Source organism: Scyliorhinus torazame, chromosome 3 (genome assembly GCF_047496885.1).
Source record: "Scyliorhinus torazame isolate Kashiwa2021f chromosome 3, sScyTor2.1, whole genome shotgun sequence".
Classification (NCBI taxonomy): Eukaryota; Metazoa; Chordata; class Chondrichthyes; order Carcharhiniformes; family Scyliorhinidae; genus Scyliorhinus; species Scyliorhinus torazame.
In genome coordinates this window covers 180,487,079-180,504,847 of record NC_092709.1, presented here as the reverse complement: position 1 = coordinate 180,504,847, position 17,769 = coordinate 180,487,079, and positions in this window count along the sequence as shown.

Here is a 17,769-nt window from a genome sequence, read left to right as displayed (position 1 = left end):
ATTTCACTTGGGAAGATTGTCCTGTATTTTTTTTTAAACTCTGCCATCTGAATAGTACCGCACGCTGGGAATGCATGAACTTTCCGGAGGCCCAGTGTTGCTGAGGCATTACAGAGGAAATTCATCAGATGATATATTTCTATAATTAACAATCATTTGCATCGGAACTAGGGGCAGTCATAGCCAATAGTGAGAAACCCTGTAGTTTTTGGCAAACTCTGGTAAAGTAGCTTCATCACCATCTCCCAACCCCAGGAACAAAATGAGGAAACTCCCTCTCACTTTGACATGCTCTGGTGGCATCAGGTCCACATAATACTATTGATGAATCTGACAGTTATACCAGGATGTCATCTCTATGCATTTTCACGCACATCTCCTTTCTTGGAAGCATCTCAAATATTGGCTCTCTGGAACTTTTAATCCATAACTGCTTTTCATGATTGCCTAACAATGTTGAATGCCCATTTTATTTGGCTATTCTTTGCATGGCTGTGTGTAAAGAGCAGGAGAGTGGATCAAAATTGGATTGCTCTTTCAAAGAGATGGCAAAGTTACAATCAGCCTTTTGTGCTATAATATTCTATGCTTCTACATCAAGTATGCTAACAACCAGAACAATGGAAATATGTCCAGGTTTGACAAACTCCCAAATGAATACTGACATTTTGTCGTTGTAGAATGTATCAGAATGTAAATCTGGTGAATCACATTGGCACCTGAATATTGGGCAGTGAAAAATTGAAAATCTAGTGTGTACCCAGGTAGACATACACATCTCTCAGTGAATTTACACAATCACTCTTTGATAGCCACCTGCACAAAAATTCCATTGTGACATAAAATGGAGAATATTGGAGCTGGCAATCTTAAAATGTATTCCTTTCAGCTCAAAATTTGCTAATAACAGTGTCTGAAACCTGAATAAATCCAACACTGATTACAGCTAGTTCAGATAAAATGATGGTTGATTGAAGTATTGAAGTCAAACAATGGTATAAAATAGTTAGCTTATTATCTCACCGTTTTGATGAAAAACAGTCATTATAGTTTATTGAACAATACTCTGAATAGCCATCAACAAATTTCAATTGCACACTTCTAAGTACCTGAAGAAATTTTCAACACCTTTGATACATAATGTTTACCCATGAAACCATAAGCTTTGAAATCACCGAAGGTATACTTTTAAAACTAATAAGATAAAATGATTTTGTAATAATTTCTTGATCTGTCTCTTTGGAAGCAAAATCCCAGGAGTACAAATCAGTCCAGAAATACAGCTTCAAAAATAGATGTGAGCATTCATGAATTACTTTGCATTTTTAACCTTTGCCTGAAGTACTCTAGCCAGACTTTTGTTCTTTCTAATTGGCATGGTTTAAAAGCCAAACAGCAGATGGGGAATAAAGCTACTGTAAGAAAAGCTCTGATGACAGGGACAGACTGTATAATCTGTACAATACCTTGAAATCAAATGAGTGACTGAATTAAATGTACTATAAAGTTCCACGGTTTAACTTTTGCAGTCAACCATATCAGCTTGGGTAAAAAGTGGCAAGCCATTTCACCCAACTCCTCCTGCTGAGTGGTTTGTTAAATTAGAGGTTTCTGTCCTCTAACACTGCTTATGTGATGCATAATTGCTGGTAGAATCTAGTTGGGTTAAACAGCCTAATTCTTTGCTCTACATTCAATGTAACAAGACTCATTTGACATTCAGTCACTTGCGCAATTTTTTGAAGGGTGCAAGCCTGTCTCTGCACCACATGGATGAACATAATTTGTTTTCTGCAACTTACAAAGGGTGCAATTCAATTTTTAAAAATTCAAAGTCTGGTTTTGGGCATGTTTGGGGTGTGTTTCGCCACGGCTGGGTTGACAAGATCATGATCTGTGTTCAACGACACTGAGTGCCAAAAATGAGCCCCCTCCCCCACCCCCACCGAGATTTTTGACATTACTGGTGGCTGCCTCGCCATCTGATTCGCCTGACTCGCGCTTCAGCAGCTCGCCGCTAAGGGGGAGCTGCTTTTGAACGCTCCCTCACCACTCACTTCCAGCCATATTCCTGCCTATAATGACCTGCTGACAGAATCAACACAGACCCATCACCCAGGAGTGATGTTACACCAACCCGTGGAGCGGTATGATAGGGGAAGGGGGGATTGAGGGTGGGAGGGAGGGAAATGGTGAGGGAAGGGGGAATTTGAGGGGCGGAAGGAGAGGATTGTGGGGAGGGGGATTGAGGGGAAGGGGGGGATGGGAGTGGCGGGGGGGATTGGGGAAGGAGGGAAATTGGGAGAGGTGTGAGCAGACAGTCACAGACTCATCCTAGGAGAATCTAGAGATGATGAGAGCTTCCCTGTCCTCCTCACATGTTGGACTTACTGCCGCCTATCCTCTATCCTCCATCATCCAACCCCAACTGGACCACCTCCTCATCCTCCTCAATGAGGACACATGTCCTTCCTCCTCCTCCTCCTGCATGATGGTCCACTGCTGTGCCAGATTGTGGTGAGCATAGCAAACCACCATAAAGCAGGAGACACTCTGGGGGGTGTACTGCAGGTCATCACCAGAGCGGTCCAGGCATCAGAACTGCATATTCAGCAGGTCGATGCACAGGTGGTAGTGTGGGCCTCAATGTATTGGGTCTCCACCTTGTTCTCAGGCCTCCACACTGGCGTCGTCAGCCACAACCTCAGCAGTTATCCCTTGTCCCCCATGAGCTAACCTGTTATCCTGGAGTGGTTCTCAAAGACACCAGGGATCTCCGAGTGCCCCAGGATGTAGCTGCCATGCACACTCCCTGGGTAACTGGCACACACGTGCATGATTCGGAGGTGGTGGTCACACACACTCTGAACATTCAGGGAGTGGAACCCCTTCCTGTTATTACAGGGCTTTCCCTGAAGCCCCGGTGCTTGCATGGCGACATGTGTGCCATCGATGGCCCCCTGGACCTGGGGCATCCCGGCTATAGCAGCAAATCCTGCAGCCAGGGCACCTTGATGGACCTGGTCCAGGTCAAATGTGATATCGCCTGATGCCCAGGCACACAGAGCATCCGTAACCACCCGGATGCACCTGTGGTTGTAAATTGAGAAATGCCACAGGTCCCCGCTCAAGCTCTGGCATGACCCATTGCCATATCAATTCAGGGCTGCAGTGACCTTCACGGGCACTTTTCCTCCAGAGGGTGCCAAGTCCACAATGACGTGGCACAGGTGTCTCACTGTCTCTCTGCTGAGACACAGTCTTCTGCGGCACGTGGTGTCTTTCAGCTCATTGCATGACCAATGATGCCTGGACACTGTGAGCCATTGCTGGTCTCCCCTTCTGGGTCCTTCCTCAGACTGCTGGCGGCAAGGTCTTCAGGATGTACCGTGGCCCCCTGCACATGGGGTGCGGCCTCCAGCCTATGTTGGCCTTGCTGCTGACTCCGGCGCCTGCCCACCTCGGCTGCCACAAAAATGTGAGGGCAGCCTCTGCAGGATCCACAACAGTAGATATTGTTGTATTTGTAAGGAATTGGAGAGGGAGAGAGACTGACAATCAGTGAGGGATTTCCACCCTGGAATCCTCAACTCCCCCAAGGCCCCCACCCTTGCGTGTCCTGCCTTCCCTCAGAGTACCATCCAGTGAGCCTCTTGTGCTGGCAAACCTTGCTCTGCACACTCACCACCGGCCACATCCAGTAGCCCTTAGATCCCCGACCTCTGATGGAAATATTAGGGAGGCTCAGCTGCCCTCCACTCATCCATACATTTACCCTTTGGTCACGAGAAGATCCACAGTGGTGACGCCCTGCTCTTTAGTGTTTGATTGTTAGCAGCTGCCTCTCTGGTGCTGATGCTCCTTGAGTTCAGACAAACTGTTGAGGCTCCAAAGTTTGCTGGACATGCAATGTGCTAATCACCCTCTGAGGCAAGGCATATGTGCCCTCAAGGAGGCACTTGAGAGTTGAGGAGTGTGAAGTGCTCTCACAATTAACAGTGCTAATTCCTCATTTGAAATAGCATTCCGCTGTGAAGCTAGAGGCTGCTCACAGTCAAAGGAAGTAAAATTGAATTTCAGGATAGAAGTCGCAGCAGGGCTCTGTCCTGGAAATGTTTGTCAGGCCAAACAGGCTGCAGCTGGTGTTGCTCCGTTATGGGTCTCCACAATATTTAAAGATGGCTTGAAGGCCTCACACATGCAAAGCCTCTCAACACGCCCCCCCCCCCCCCCCCACCCCATGCCAGCCCAGAGGCAAATCCCAACCTGGAATTCTTCAGCCCTGACCAAGCCTGACCCCTCTGGGGGGTCCTCCGCCACCCAGAGCACTGGGGCAGCGGCTCCGGTGCCCTTGCGCTGCATGTTGGAAAATGGAGATGGCTCCCCACCTCCACACTTCCCCCCAGTAGCCATTCGCCAGCTTGACGTATCTGAAAGGGGGTGCTAAACGTGCCCGCGTGACTTCCCGCTGCTGGGTAATTCCCAGGAGGCTGCTCCATTCGACTTCAATCTCATTAATGAGATTGAAATGAATACAAATGAGGGTTAATGATATTCACGGCATTGTTGGATGAGATCCGAGGAGAATTCTCCATCGGGAGCGGGCTGGGTGAATCACACAATGTTTCACGTCTGGTGCGAATCTCAATTTTAGCTGTTCCTGCCAATCTCCCGGCTGCTCCGATCTGTGTCGGGCACAATGTGGTCACTGAATCGTGCCCAAAGAAAAAAATTCATGAAATGATCCTCTCTCCACTGTTTCCAGGCAAATTCTAACTGTGCGTTTGTCACAAACATCTAATGAGAGAATCTTCCCTCCTTGTAGTCAATGGCATTTATTTGCTTCCACTTTAAAAAGAATTGCTGCAAAGATGTACAGAAAATTATTGTTGCAGTAGTACTGAAGGTCGATCACAATGCTTTGCTTTTGTTCATAGGTACAGGAATATGGGTTCCTGAATCTAGCAAAGAGATTAGTGAAGACATTAGGGTTCAATTTTAGCCTCAGCTAGGTGCAAGAGGGCCATGCCTTGTTTTCTTGCTCTAGTCCGTTTCCAGGGCTTAGGACATGTGCAGAGTTGCAGAGCTGGGCGGCCTGAGCTGTACTCTTGATTGCCAGCATGGGATAAAGAATAGCTTGAGAGGAGAAGAGAATCCAATGGCAGAGTACATTTTAAACACCTGAACAGTTTTCAGGTCTCCTTTATATTTTTAGGGTGCTCCTGGTACTTACACAGACCTTCATATCTATCTACAAAAGATCCAACAGTGTAAAATTCTGGAGCGAAATTCTCCATCCCGCCCCGCCACATTTCAGCCCCGACCCGCCGGCGGGATGCTCCGTTACACCGGCCGGCCAATGGGGTTTCCCATTGTGGGCCAGCCCCACGCCGTCGGGAAACCCCCGGGCACCGGCAAAACAGAGACTCCCGCCGGCGGAGAATGACGCCCCTGATGTTTGGCTTTTTGGCTAATGGGTATATTCACTGTTTACACTGTGCATACACTTACAGTGGGCATATTTTCAGGCTTGGCAACACTCCTAGAGAGCCGTAAGGCAGGACTCATGGATCTTATTGGTGGCATTAGGCTGATTTCCAGGCTGACGCTTGTGCATCGTGGTGGAATGTCCGGCAAGGGAAGAATGGATAGACTGGGCCTGGGAATTATGTGACTCTGCTGAAAGACAACAGAATCTTTATGAAAGCTCCTTTTTGCCTGCACATGCCTCAGATAGCTTTAGTGTTCACATATTTGTGGAAATAGTCATGCCTGAAACAGGTTGATCGAAGGACTCAGCTGCCCGAAGTTAATGCTACAAATCCCATGAGGCTCTCGGAAATATTCAACAGCCAACTACTTCCTGCCATTCAGATAACAAGCAGAGAAAGCACTGATCTAAGTTTGAGTACTATGTCGGATATGGTAAAAAATAAGCAATTTATTAGCCACAGAAGCCAACAGCGGAGACTCAGAAATGACACGTTAGCTGCAGAACAAGCTGGCCTTACTGAAGGTGATTTTTATGCAGGTGGGTTCTTGAAATTGTTTGGGGAGATTTTACAGCAACATAAATGTGGGGATTATAACTTTTGAGGAATATTTAAGGTACTATGGGAAGATATATCTGTGAAGAGCAGAACTCAAGGTCAAGTAGAACTACTAATGCCGACTTTAAAGTTAAGAGAAGATGACCTATGTGAGAGCTTGATGAATGGCCCTCATAGCCAGCATCTTAAAACTGCTCCTGCTGCTTTTGTTTCCTTCCTGCATCTGAGGGATCTTCCTCCTTTGGGATTTCCATGGTGATAGCACTTGGCAAGATTACTCGAGACCCCGTCTTTGACCAGAATGCCGTCAACTCCATTCCTCAATATCTGTCCGGCTCAGCCTCAGTGTCACTTCTGTTCAGAGAAAAATTGATAAAAAACAGTAAAACCTCCAGAGCAAATGGAACTCATGCCAAAATTCGGAAACACAGCACAGATATTCTGGCTATGCAATTGCATAACCCTTATCTGGGACAAGGAGTTGATTTTCATGTCTTAAAGTGAATAGTGTATATGTAACTTAGAGCTGACAAGAAAACAAGCATTAACTTAGAATTTGGTGCTGACAAATGGAAATATGTGTTATTCAGATACTGGAATCCTTTCTTTGTCATGCAAATAATAGGAATGCATGAGGGAACACAAGAAGTGCAACTTCAGACTGGTACAAAAACTACGATCACATGGGATTCGGGATGGGTTGGCTAGATGGATACAGAACTGGCTTGGTTATAGAAGACAGAGAGTAGCAGTGGAAGGGTGTTTTTCAGAATGGAGATCTGTAGCTAGTGGTGTTCCACAGGGATCAGTGCTGGGACCTCTGTTGTTCCTAGTGTATATAAAAGTGACCTGGAGCAAAATGTGGGTGGTCTGATTAGTAAGTTTACGGATGACATGAAGATTGGCGGAATTTCTGATAGTGCCGAGGATCATCAGAGGATAAAACAGGATATGGATAGATTAGAGACTTGGGCACAGAAATGGCATATGGAGTTCAATCCGGAAAAATGTGAGGTGATGCATTTTGGAGGATCAAATCTAGGTACGAATTATACTGTAAATGGCAGAACCCTTAGGAACTTTAACAGACAGAAGGATCTAGGCATGCAGGTCCACAGTTCCTGAAAAGTGGCAACACAGGTGGCCAAGGTGATTAAGAAGGGAAATGGCATACTTGCCTTCATCAGCTGGGGTATTGAGTACAGGAGTTGGGAAATCATGTTGCAGCTGCATAAAACCTTGGTTAGGCCCTGCATTTGGAGTAGTGTGTTCAGTTCTTGTCACAATATTATCAGAAGGACCTGGAAGCTTTGGAGAGAGTGCAGAGAAGCTTCACCAGGATGTTGTCTGGTCTCGAGGGTGTTGGCTATCAGAAGAGGTTGAATAAACAAGGATTGTTTTCACTGGAAAGACGGAGGTTAAGGGGGGATCTCATGGAGGTCTGCACACTTATGAGAGGCATAGACAGAGTGGACAGTCAGAGGTTTTTTCCAAGGGTGCAAGTGTCAATTACAAGAGGGCACAGGTTCACGGTGAGAGGAGGAAGGTTTAAGGGAGATGTGCGGGGTAAGATTTTCACGCAGAGAGTGGTGGGTGCCTGGTAAGCACTGCCAGAGGTGTGGCGGAACCACGCACATTAGCAACATTTAAGAGGCATCTGGATGGGTACATGAATAGGGAGGAAACAGAGCGATACAGATCGAGTAAGGGCAGAAGGTTTTTTTTTAAAGTTAGGGCATCAGGATCGGCACAGACTTGGAGGGCCAAAGTGCCTGTTCCAGTGCTGTACTTTTCTTTGTTCTTTGTTCTAATTCCCAGACCTTCAGAAATCCTACTGCCCTGTAAAATTTCTGGCTTCACTGATGCTGCTGACAGTTGTCAATGGGAAAAGTGATGAAGTTGCTTACTTAAGCAAACAAGATGCTGTTCTCCTTCCCAATATATCAATGTACATTTTATTTTGCCAGATACTTGTGACATACCCAGTGGCAGCGTGGAATGAAATCAGACCATAAAAGCTAAAAACAGTTGTGACTTGTCAGCGCCTGAACTATGGAGGAGCCTGTCTGCAGGTTGGCTTTTAGTAAGCTGCACAACAATATCATGATGTTGCTTGCAAAACAAAGCGTCCACAGATACAGCTTTTCTGAAAAGTGAACAGGCATGTACCTCTGTCTATAAGGTTTGGCCTGAGCATATTGATGGCGAACACATGCATTCCTCCACCAGACCTCCTTATGTTCTTAGCACAGCTAAAGTGGGATTGTCCTGGGCAAATTTATGGTGCTATTCTCATGGTGGTGACTGAAAAATGGAGCACAAGTTTCCAACCCACTGATAGATGACCCCTCCTAGAAAGCAGGGCAACAGTTTCCAAAGAACCTCTGTATGTTTTAGAGCTTTTAATACCACTTCAATAAGGAGCATAATGCTCAGTAATCCAAAACTTCAATTTTATAGAGATGGGTGTATGTGCCAATGTGAACATCAAGAAATGTTGTGCATGAGCTCACTTGCAGTTGCACTCAGTATTCTCAAAAGTTGGAACTGAGAATTTGACACTTAAAACATTCATGGTATGTGGGTGTTGCTGGATGGCCAACATCTATTGCCCATTCCCAATTGCCCTTGAGAAGGTGCAGGCAGGGGTAGGGGGGCAGATGCCTTCTTGGACAACTGCAGTCCATGTACTGTCCAGTAGGGAGTTCCAGGTTTTTCACCCACAGTGATAAACGGATATAGAATCAGTGTCGCAAACCTGTCCTACTTCCCAATAAAATTCATCAAACTAAATTCCTGTTCATTGAGCAAAACCAATTGAAAAATCTAGGATTTCTGTTCTTTTTATCGGTCTAGAGATTTGTTTAGTGCAATAGGTGCACCATCACTTTAGTGCAGTGACATAACCGCTTTGTAGAGCTTCCAGGCTTCTTTTATATCAGGAGTGCTGCATGAACTGATGGAATAAATTAAACCTTTTTCTACAGATACTGCAAAATTTTTTATCTGGTTGGCTATTAACTGATAAATTTGTTTTTGTAAGAATTCATATCATATTCGTCCATCAATTAACATGAAATTATGACAAATAGTGCTGTCATATAGAGGTTGGCAAAATGATCCGTCGGGAAGAAAAGGTTAAGGAATTGAAATCAGTGGGCTATGGGCAAACCTGATATAAGTGCTGCAATGCACCTACCTGAATTCCACATGACCAAGCACCCCCACAACCCCAAATTTCCAGAAGTCAAGGGAATTCTCCATGATTAACATGTTATAGGTGGGCTCGCAGTAGGGATGCATCTTGGAAACTTTATGATGACCTGCAGTTATTTTTGAAGTCAGTGTCCTTGATAGTGGGTTTGGGGTGGTGCTGATGCCCCATAGAATTGTTCATTTTATTGATCAATGAACCTATTGGTCAGGGGCAACAGCATCTTCAAAATGTAAGGGTATTGAGGAGCCCAGGGCTCTATCCTGGTGTGGCCTGAATGTAAGGTATGCACCTGGTTTATTGGGTTCTGACCTGATGTTTTACCCGAATGGTTCACTCCCACCTCTTGCTGGAATGGGGTGGGGTTTAAGTTTCATTAAATGAATGCAAAATACTGCAGATCCTACAAATAAAAATGGAAAATGCTCAGCAGATTTTCTAATAAAAAGTCATTGACCTGAAACATTTGGTTGAGGTTTACCCTTGAGGTGGGATACCTACCTCTTGACATAAAAGTCAGAAGAAAGCCTGCTTCCACATGGCTGGCTTGACGTACAGGCATTAATTGGCCGTCAGGCCATTAATTGGCTTGAGGTGGGTCTTCTGCCAAAATCAGGGAGCAAGTCCCATCTCCGAGAGCTGCCAGCCACACAAATCATCGTCAGTTCTTCTTGTTCCGGCAGTGCTATCAGGAGCAGTGATCTTCAAGGAAGGTGTGCTGCAATGGAGCTCAGAACAAAGGTGAATCCAGGGTCTCGCTGTGGCCTGGTAAGGGGTGGCAGGGGTGAGCATGGGGGTGGGAGCATGGGGCGGGGGGTGGCTGCAGGAGGTTATTGGTTAAAGGAGAGGGAAAGCATGGGGAAATCACACCTTTATAAAGCCTCTGGTGAGCATAATAAGCATGGAAAGGAGACATCCTTCCCCAATGCCATTAATTAGCCATTTAAGGATCTCAACTGGCCCATGGCCAAAAGGGTTTCCCAACACCTCCCTGCAACTGGTGGAATCACAGTCGACAAGAGCCTGGCACAGTGCTGCTGCCATGCTGTCCAATTTTAATGCTAGCCACACACGAGCCCCCCAAACATGCTTGCCCACCCAAAACAGGCTGTTCAATTCCAGCAGTTAACTTTTTTTTCTTTCCACAGATGTTGCCAGACCTACTGAATACTTGCAGGATTTTCTGGCTCACTATAGTAAATGAGAGTGTTGCGTTTTTAATAATGTTTCTATATAAAGCTTAAAAATAACAGTGAAAGATTAAATCAAAGGACGATTTGGAGCTGCAAAGATACAACTTGAGCATTGAACCATATTTATTTATCATGAGTCTACCAAGCTGGCAAGTATGAAAAATGAAATTGCATTGGGCTGAAATAAAACTTACAGTCATCCTGTACATTTCACTTCATTTCAACTAGTTAGAATGAATTGGCTCAGCAACCAAGGGTCTTTTGGATTACATTAAAAAAAATTTCAAAATACACTCATGTCAGTAAGATACCATTTGGGCAAATAGTTTTCATAACTGGAATTATCTGGAAAGCTCAAATTATGGAATCTACTGGGAAAAAATACATTTCTGTTTTTTATTCTTTGATAGTTATGAATGGTCAATTACTCATGATGGAACATGACTGCACTCCACAAGCACCATTTACCAGGACACAGGAAAGGTACTAAAAGTACATGAATGCCTGGAGTTTGTGCTCTCAACCAAAAGGTATTCCATTTCCATGACGGCTCTCACTATCGAGTGAAAAATATCAGGGGTTCCAGCACTTCAGACAATCCTTCAAAATCTTTTGTTAAAATTGCGTGTCTGGTTTCTCAATTGCAAATTTGCTGTATTTTCCCAAATACAATCTCAGAATAAATGTTTTAATTATTCAAATATATTCCAATATAAAAGTATATTCTGCCTGCTTCATTGTGACAGAACTGCTCACCTGATGCATCATTGAAATATCAAAGGAAGCTTTATAATGAACTCTAACCATTTTGGTAAATAACCCTGCACTTGAGAAAAAGTTCTAATTTTATACATTCTCCAAAAATCAAAAAAACAGGACAGAATCAAACTCACATCAAAAGTTTAATGCTAGTTTTACAGCATTTTCATTTGCATTTGATTTGCATTTGAAAAGGAAAGGTATTGATGATCCTATTTATCATATCAATTCCTATATTTCTCCCAAGGTTACAGATTGTAAAGGCTTCCTTGTGTTCCACACTGGACAAGAGTAGAAAATAGCGTGTGGAGGTGTAGCCATCTGGGATGGCCACTTACAACTAGGTACAGAGAAACACGCAAAGCCTAGCGGGTTAAATGGACAAGCCGAGACTCAGGCAGGCTCAGAGCCTGAAATGCATATTTGCAAGCAAGAAGTCCAGACGGTATCGAAACTCTGACCAATTAGCATTTTAATGGGGCCGATTAGCATTTGATGGCCCATCTTCACCAAAACAAAGGACTGGTACTCGAGCGACCGGTACAGTCCCAGACATTTCGGCGCCACTCCCTGTTCAAGGGCAGCGTAAACAATGGGGTCAGTGACCACTTGGGACACGCCCAGCCATCCAGATCCCCGCCCACTTATTGGTTAGGAATCGAACAGAGGGATCAGGGACCCCCAAACTGAAGGACCGCCCAAACTGAAGGACCGCCCAAAAGAGCGCGAAAACCCCCAAGTATAAGAAGAAGAGTTCGCCACATGTTCGTTCTCTCTTGGACCTGGCACCCCGGTCATGGCCATCTCCAATTGCAGCAACACCAGAAGCAAGTCCAAGTTCAACGCTCGCTACCAGACAGATGAGCCTAGCTGAGCAGCAGTTAATCCTTCGAACCCGATAGATCCAGAATCGAACAACAGCCACTGTTTTCTGACCTAAGCCGGGTGCCCGAAGTTAAGTACAGGTTGGCTTAGTCGATAGGTGTAGTTAACTAGTAGTGTTTATGTTGCATGACTAATTGCGTGTACATAAAGTACCCTTGACCTTGAACTAACTAACTGGTGTTTGGCTCTTTGATCAATAGCCGGTTGAACCTTGTGGTGGTATCCTTTGATACGTAGCGACTCTGAGTAATATAATATCGCTAACATAGAAAGAAGGGCAAACTCACTGATTGCCATAATTGGAACAGAGCCACAAAAAGGACAGAGCAAAAGAGTAGAAGAAGAAAACGCAACAGTTATTGGCGACATCTGATGGGACTCGGCCCAGAGGTGACTGTGCCACTCCGAGAGAACCCACAAAAGTGTTTGAATTAGAATCCAAATCTGGCAAAGTAAAAGAAACAACAAGTGAAACTAGTAGCGATCAAACCTCCAGAATTCGGAAGTGTGTAATTTGCATGCGCACTAACAAAGGGATATAAGGTAAACTCGATAGATTTTGTTGCTTGAAACTTTCGGGAGTTGCGTTAAACCGGAAAATAGCTTGAGCCGTACCCATGTTTGCACCACTGCTTTATTCCCCCTTTTTCCAAATTTCAGGTAGACAGAAGTAATTGGAGGGATGGAAATGAAGGCTGGAACGCCTTATGCATCCACAAGAGCCCGAGGTCGCAGCGACCAACAGATCAGAACAGTGTCCCGTATGGGAAGAAGAGCTTAGGAGATACCTAAAGGGGAAAGGATGGCCCCTATGGTCGGAATTTTGTGCAAATGAAGAAACAGGTCCTGGCAGCATAGGACAGACTTGGTGGGACAGCCTGACTGAGATTCCTAAGAAAATTTTAAGCAAGATTTCGTAAGCCGATGACAATCGTGTCCTGTCTGGCACAATTGCGAGGCACAGAGGAGGTCGTGAGGATGCTCCGTAAGCAGTTTGAGGAGAAGGAGAGAAGTAGAGAGGGAGATATTAGTGAAAGCGAGAGATTAAAAGTGCAACTCCGGGAGCAGTTAGTGGTGAAGGACAAGGAAATGGATGATGTCAAGAGGGCACATCAATCCTGTCGCGCCCACCGTAGCAGCTTCCAAATTCAGTATGATAAGGCCTAACAAGAACACACAATGTGCCGTAATGGTAAGAGAAGAAACGGAGAACCAGGTACAACAGTTAAGGAAACCGTGCGATGATTTGAAGGCAGCCCTCCGAGCACTCCACAGTTCCACCACGGAACAGAGGCAGAGTTCGGTGGATCATGCCAAGTGCAGGCAGCAAATTGCAAGATTGCAATCCCTGCTATCTGTTCAAAATGGGTTCAGTGACACCTTTGGCCCACAGCTAGATCAGGAAGACGGCCCCGATTGGCAGGAACTCAGTGAAATGGCCCAATGGTACGTAAGTGAGACCGAGAATCAAAATCGAGCCCCCCCCCAGCCCCGAAAAGAAAAGCACCCGGACCACCGACTGCACAGGCAGCACCCAACCCAATGAACCACATCACCATGCAGCGCAGGGTCACCACGGAAGACCAACCTGATTTTGTGTACACCACCCCATTAACTATCACCCAGTTAAGAGATGCCCGCGAGAAGATACTTTCCACCCCACATCAGACCCACACCACTTTTTCGAACTCGTAAAGCAACAGACCCTCAGGTACGGTTTAGACGAATAGGAAGAGGTAAAGCTCATAGTGATGAGCCTAGACCTGTCAGTTAGTTCAGCCCTTCCCGACCTACAAAATGTCGGAGGAGGTAGCCTCCAAGAGATTAAAACAGCCATTTTAGATGCCATTGGCCATAATAGAGGGGATCCGGTAGAAGGACTCAACCAGTGCTGACAGTAAAAGGGAGAGCATTCAACAGCGTTTGCTGGACGCCTTTGGATCCATTTTACTGCGGTATTTGGTGAGTTAGCCCGCACCCAGTTATCGGTAGAGAATATGGCCAAATGGACCTGTACCCTAGTATCCCATGCCACAGGAGCAGGAAAAAAGGCATGTGCCAGTTACAACCCCTCAGACCCAGCACACAATGAGGTTTGGGTTCTGAAAAGCTTATCGAGAGCTTGGGAACAGTCTGTGCATAGAAAGGCAGAGCAGGAGAGAGTAGACGCCACAATGAATTCAGTAAGAGCACACCAAGACCCCGCATGGGTCAATGAAGGCAGAGGTACAACGCAGCACCTCAAGACACAGGAATGTTATAATTGAGGACACGAAGGACACTATGCCCGAGAATGGAATGCCCCCCCAAAGCAGCAAAGGAATCAGCACCCAAATACCACCCCCCCACCAGACCCAGCCAATTGTTAGCGCCCAACCAGTTAATTCGGCCATGAACGGCACCAATTGACGGTGTTCGGGCTCCCCAACTTGGGTCTGCGATACCCTGTGAGATAAGTCCGAAAGACCGATATTGCAGGCACAGTTCGGGGACACCCCATTGAGTTCCTTTGCGACACAGGAGGGTCCCGAACCACATTAAACTCCTCCATCATGTACCAGAAAGCGATATGGCCCACTACGGACACCATTACCCTTAGTGGCTTTACAGGTCACCTCCAGCTAGGACACATCACAGCCCCTGTGGACGTACAGACTGGTAATATTAAAACAAGACACTCGGTCGTTTTAGTAGATTTACCCCAGCAGAAGAACACATCCTAGGCATAGAGTTCATGAGTACACACAAACTTTCATTCGACCCAGTCAACCGATGTATATGGAAAATGGCTAGAGCAGCACGAGCCCCCGCCACCCTCACAGTAGGAGATTATGCCCATAGAATCAGCTCAGTAGGAGTACTGGTTTGATCCACAAACCATTACCACAGACAAAGTGGTTAGAGAGGTCTTGAAAAGACATAAAGCAGCGTTTGCCCAGCACAAGCATGACTGCGGCAAAATCCCAGGTGTAGTAAACATTACAGGTCTCGATCCTAAGCCCCAGAAACAGTACGGCATCCCCCAGCAAGCTGAGGGATAGATAGCCAAGGTAATCCAAAGTTTATTGAATCAAGGCGTGATTCGACCCTTAGCATCGACGAACAATGCCCCGATTTGGCCAGTAAAAAAACCTGATGGTTCATGGCGACTGACCATCAACTACAGAGAGTGGAACAAAGTGACTCCCTTAGTAGCCCCCACCGTTGCCACGAGCCCCGAAACCATGTTGAGACAGGGACTCCAGTCAAAAAATGTTCTGGTACTGGACGTCAGCAATGGCTTTTGGTCCATACCACTGGACAAAGCATGCCAGTATAAATTTGTGTTCACTTTCCATGGACAGCAGTACACGTGGACGTGCCTTCCACTAGGCTTCCACAACTCCCCGTCCATCTTTCACAGACAATTGGCAAATGGCTTATCTAAATTTTCCCGCCCTGAATGCCTTGTTCAGTATGTCGACAACTTGCTCCTACAGACTGACACCAAGGAAGAGCACATTTTGCTTATTTCAGAATTATTAGAACTACTCACAATAATTGGATGCAAAATTAACCCCAAGAAAGCCCAAATCCTCCAGGAAAAAGTCACATATTTAGGTACGGTCATCACGCATTGGAAGCGTGAGATAGAACACAAATGCATAGATTCCATTGTCAAATTGTCCTTGCCCCAAAACGTTACAGCATTCCGATCATTTTTAGGACTGGTTGGATATCGTAGAAACCACATAGACGGATTTGCCACAAAAGCAGCCCCACTTTCCGAGCTTCTAATAAACAGGCCCCATGGAAATGACTTCCACAGCACACGGATGCCGTGGATGCATTAAAATGCGCCCTGAGCATAGCCCCCACTCTGTAATCCACAGTCCCCATACGCGATAGAGGTAGCGACCACCGACCGAACCCTTTCGGCCGTATTCCTGCAGGAAAGGCACGATCGTCTAGGACCCGTAGCCTATGCCTCGCGAGTCTTAGATCCAATGGAATAGGGATTTTCAGCCTATGAAAAGCACCTGTTAGCAGTTTTCTGGGCGGTACAGTACTTCTCGTACATAACCGGACTCAACCCAGTGACCATTTTGACCGAGCATACCCCGACCCAGCTTTTATTGGATGGCAGACTAAAAGACGGCACAGTAAGCCAAATTCGAGCAGCGCGATGGACCTTACTCCTACAAAGATGCAACATTACTGTAAAATGGACAAAAACGCACACGTTTCTGGCCGATAATTTGCACTATGCAGGAACCCCACATGAGTGCGAGATCATAGCCCCCAAGCATAGTACAGGCCCCTTTGTTCCCAAGTCAGTACCAAGAAAAACAGGTATCGGACCACAGACGACCCAGCCCACAGACAAAGCACTGAGAATTTACGTAGATGGCTCCTCCACAGTCCTTGATGGAAAATGGATCACAGGATGTGGTATTTATGTAGAAGACGCGCAGGGACGCGCTTTAGAAGAAATTGCTTTAAAGTTGCCTGGATACTTAGGTTCGCAGGCAGCCAGTTAGCAGCCATCGCTTACATTGTCCAGCACCCCAATTCGTTCCCGACCTCTGCAGACATATATTCAGACAGTTTATACGCCTGTAACAGCCTAACAGAATTCCTACCCCTGTGGGAATCGAGAGGATTTATTTCCGCCGACGGAAAACCTCTACCCTCAGCCCCATTGCTAAAACATATCCTTCAGACAGCGAAAGGCAGGAAATATGGCACAGTCAAAGTAAGAAGTCACCATCGTTCCTCCCCACCCAGTAATGTGAAAGCTGATGCCCTCGCGAAGGCAGGCTCACAACATGGCCATTTTTGGCAACCCCCCGAGAGTGCCCCAGTGCACGCAGTTCAGGTCTCACAGACCAACATCCAAGACTTAGCCCAGGCACAGAAGGAAGACGAGACACTGAAGGAAATTTTAAAAGGAAACTTCCCAGCTCCCTACGAAAAGTTTAAAAATTCCTAAACGATCCATGAGGGAATCGTTTTAAAAGACGGCATTTATGTAGTCCCCACCCAGGACAGGAATGAGAAAATTTGTAAGTTCCATGACGGACATGGCCACCAAGGGATTGAATCCACCCTTGCCCACCTCAGACCCCTCTGCTGGTGGACTGATTTGAAAACCGACGTATCTCATTACGTTGAAAACTGCTTGATTTGTGCACAGAACAGCCCAGATAGGTACGCGAAAAAAGCCCAGCTCGCGCACACCCGTCCTGTAAATGGCCCGTGGGCAAACCTTCAGTTAGATTATATCGGTCCCCTCCCCCCCCTGCAGGAATGGATACAAGAATGTGTTGGTTGTAATCGACACATTTACGAAATGGTTCAAAGCTTTCCCCTCAAAGACAAATACAGCCAAGGCCACGGCAAAGATCTTAACCGAGCAAATTTTTACGAGATGGGGACTCCCCCGTGGTATTGAGTCGGACCAAGGTTCCCACTTTACAGGCAGGGTCATGAAAAATGTCATGACAATTTTTGGTATAAAGCAAAAGTTCCACATTGCCTATCACCCGCAGTTCAGCGGCATTGTGGAGCGCATGAATCGGACACTGAAGGCCACACTTAGAAAAATGGTGCAGCAGCACAACACGACATGGGACACAGTGCTCCCATTCCCACTGATGTTTATTAGAAACACAGTGTCGAGCTCAAC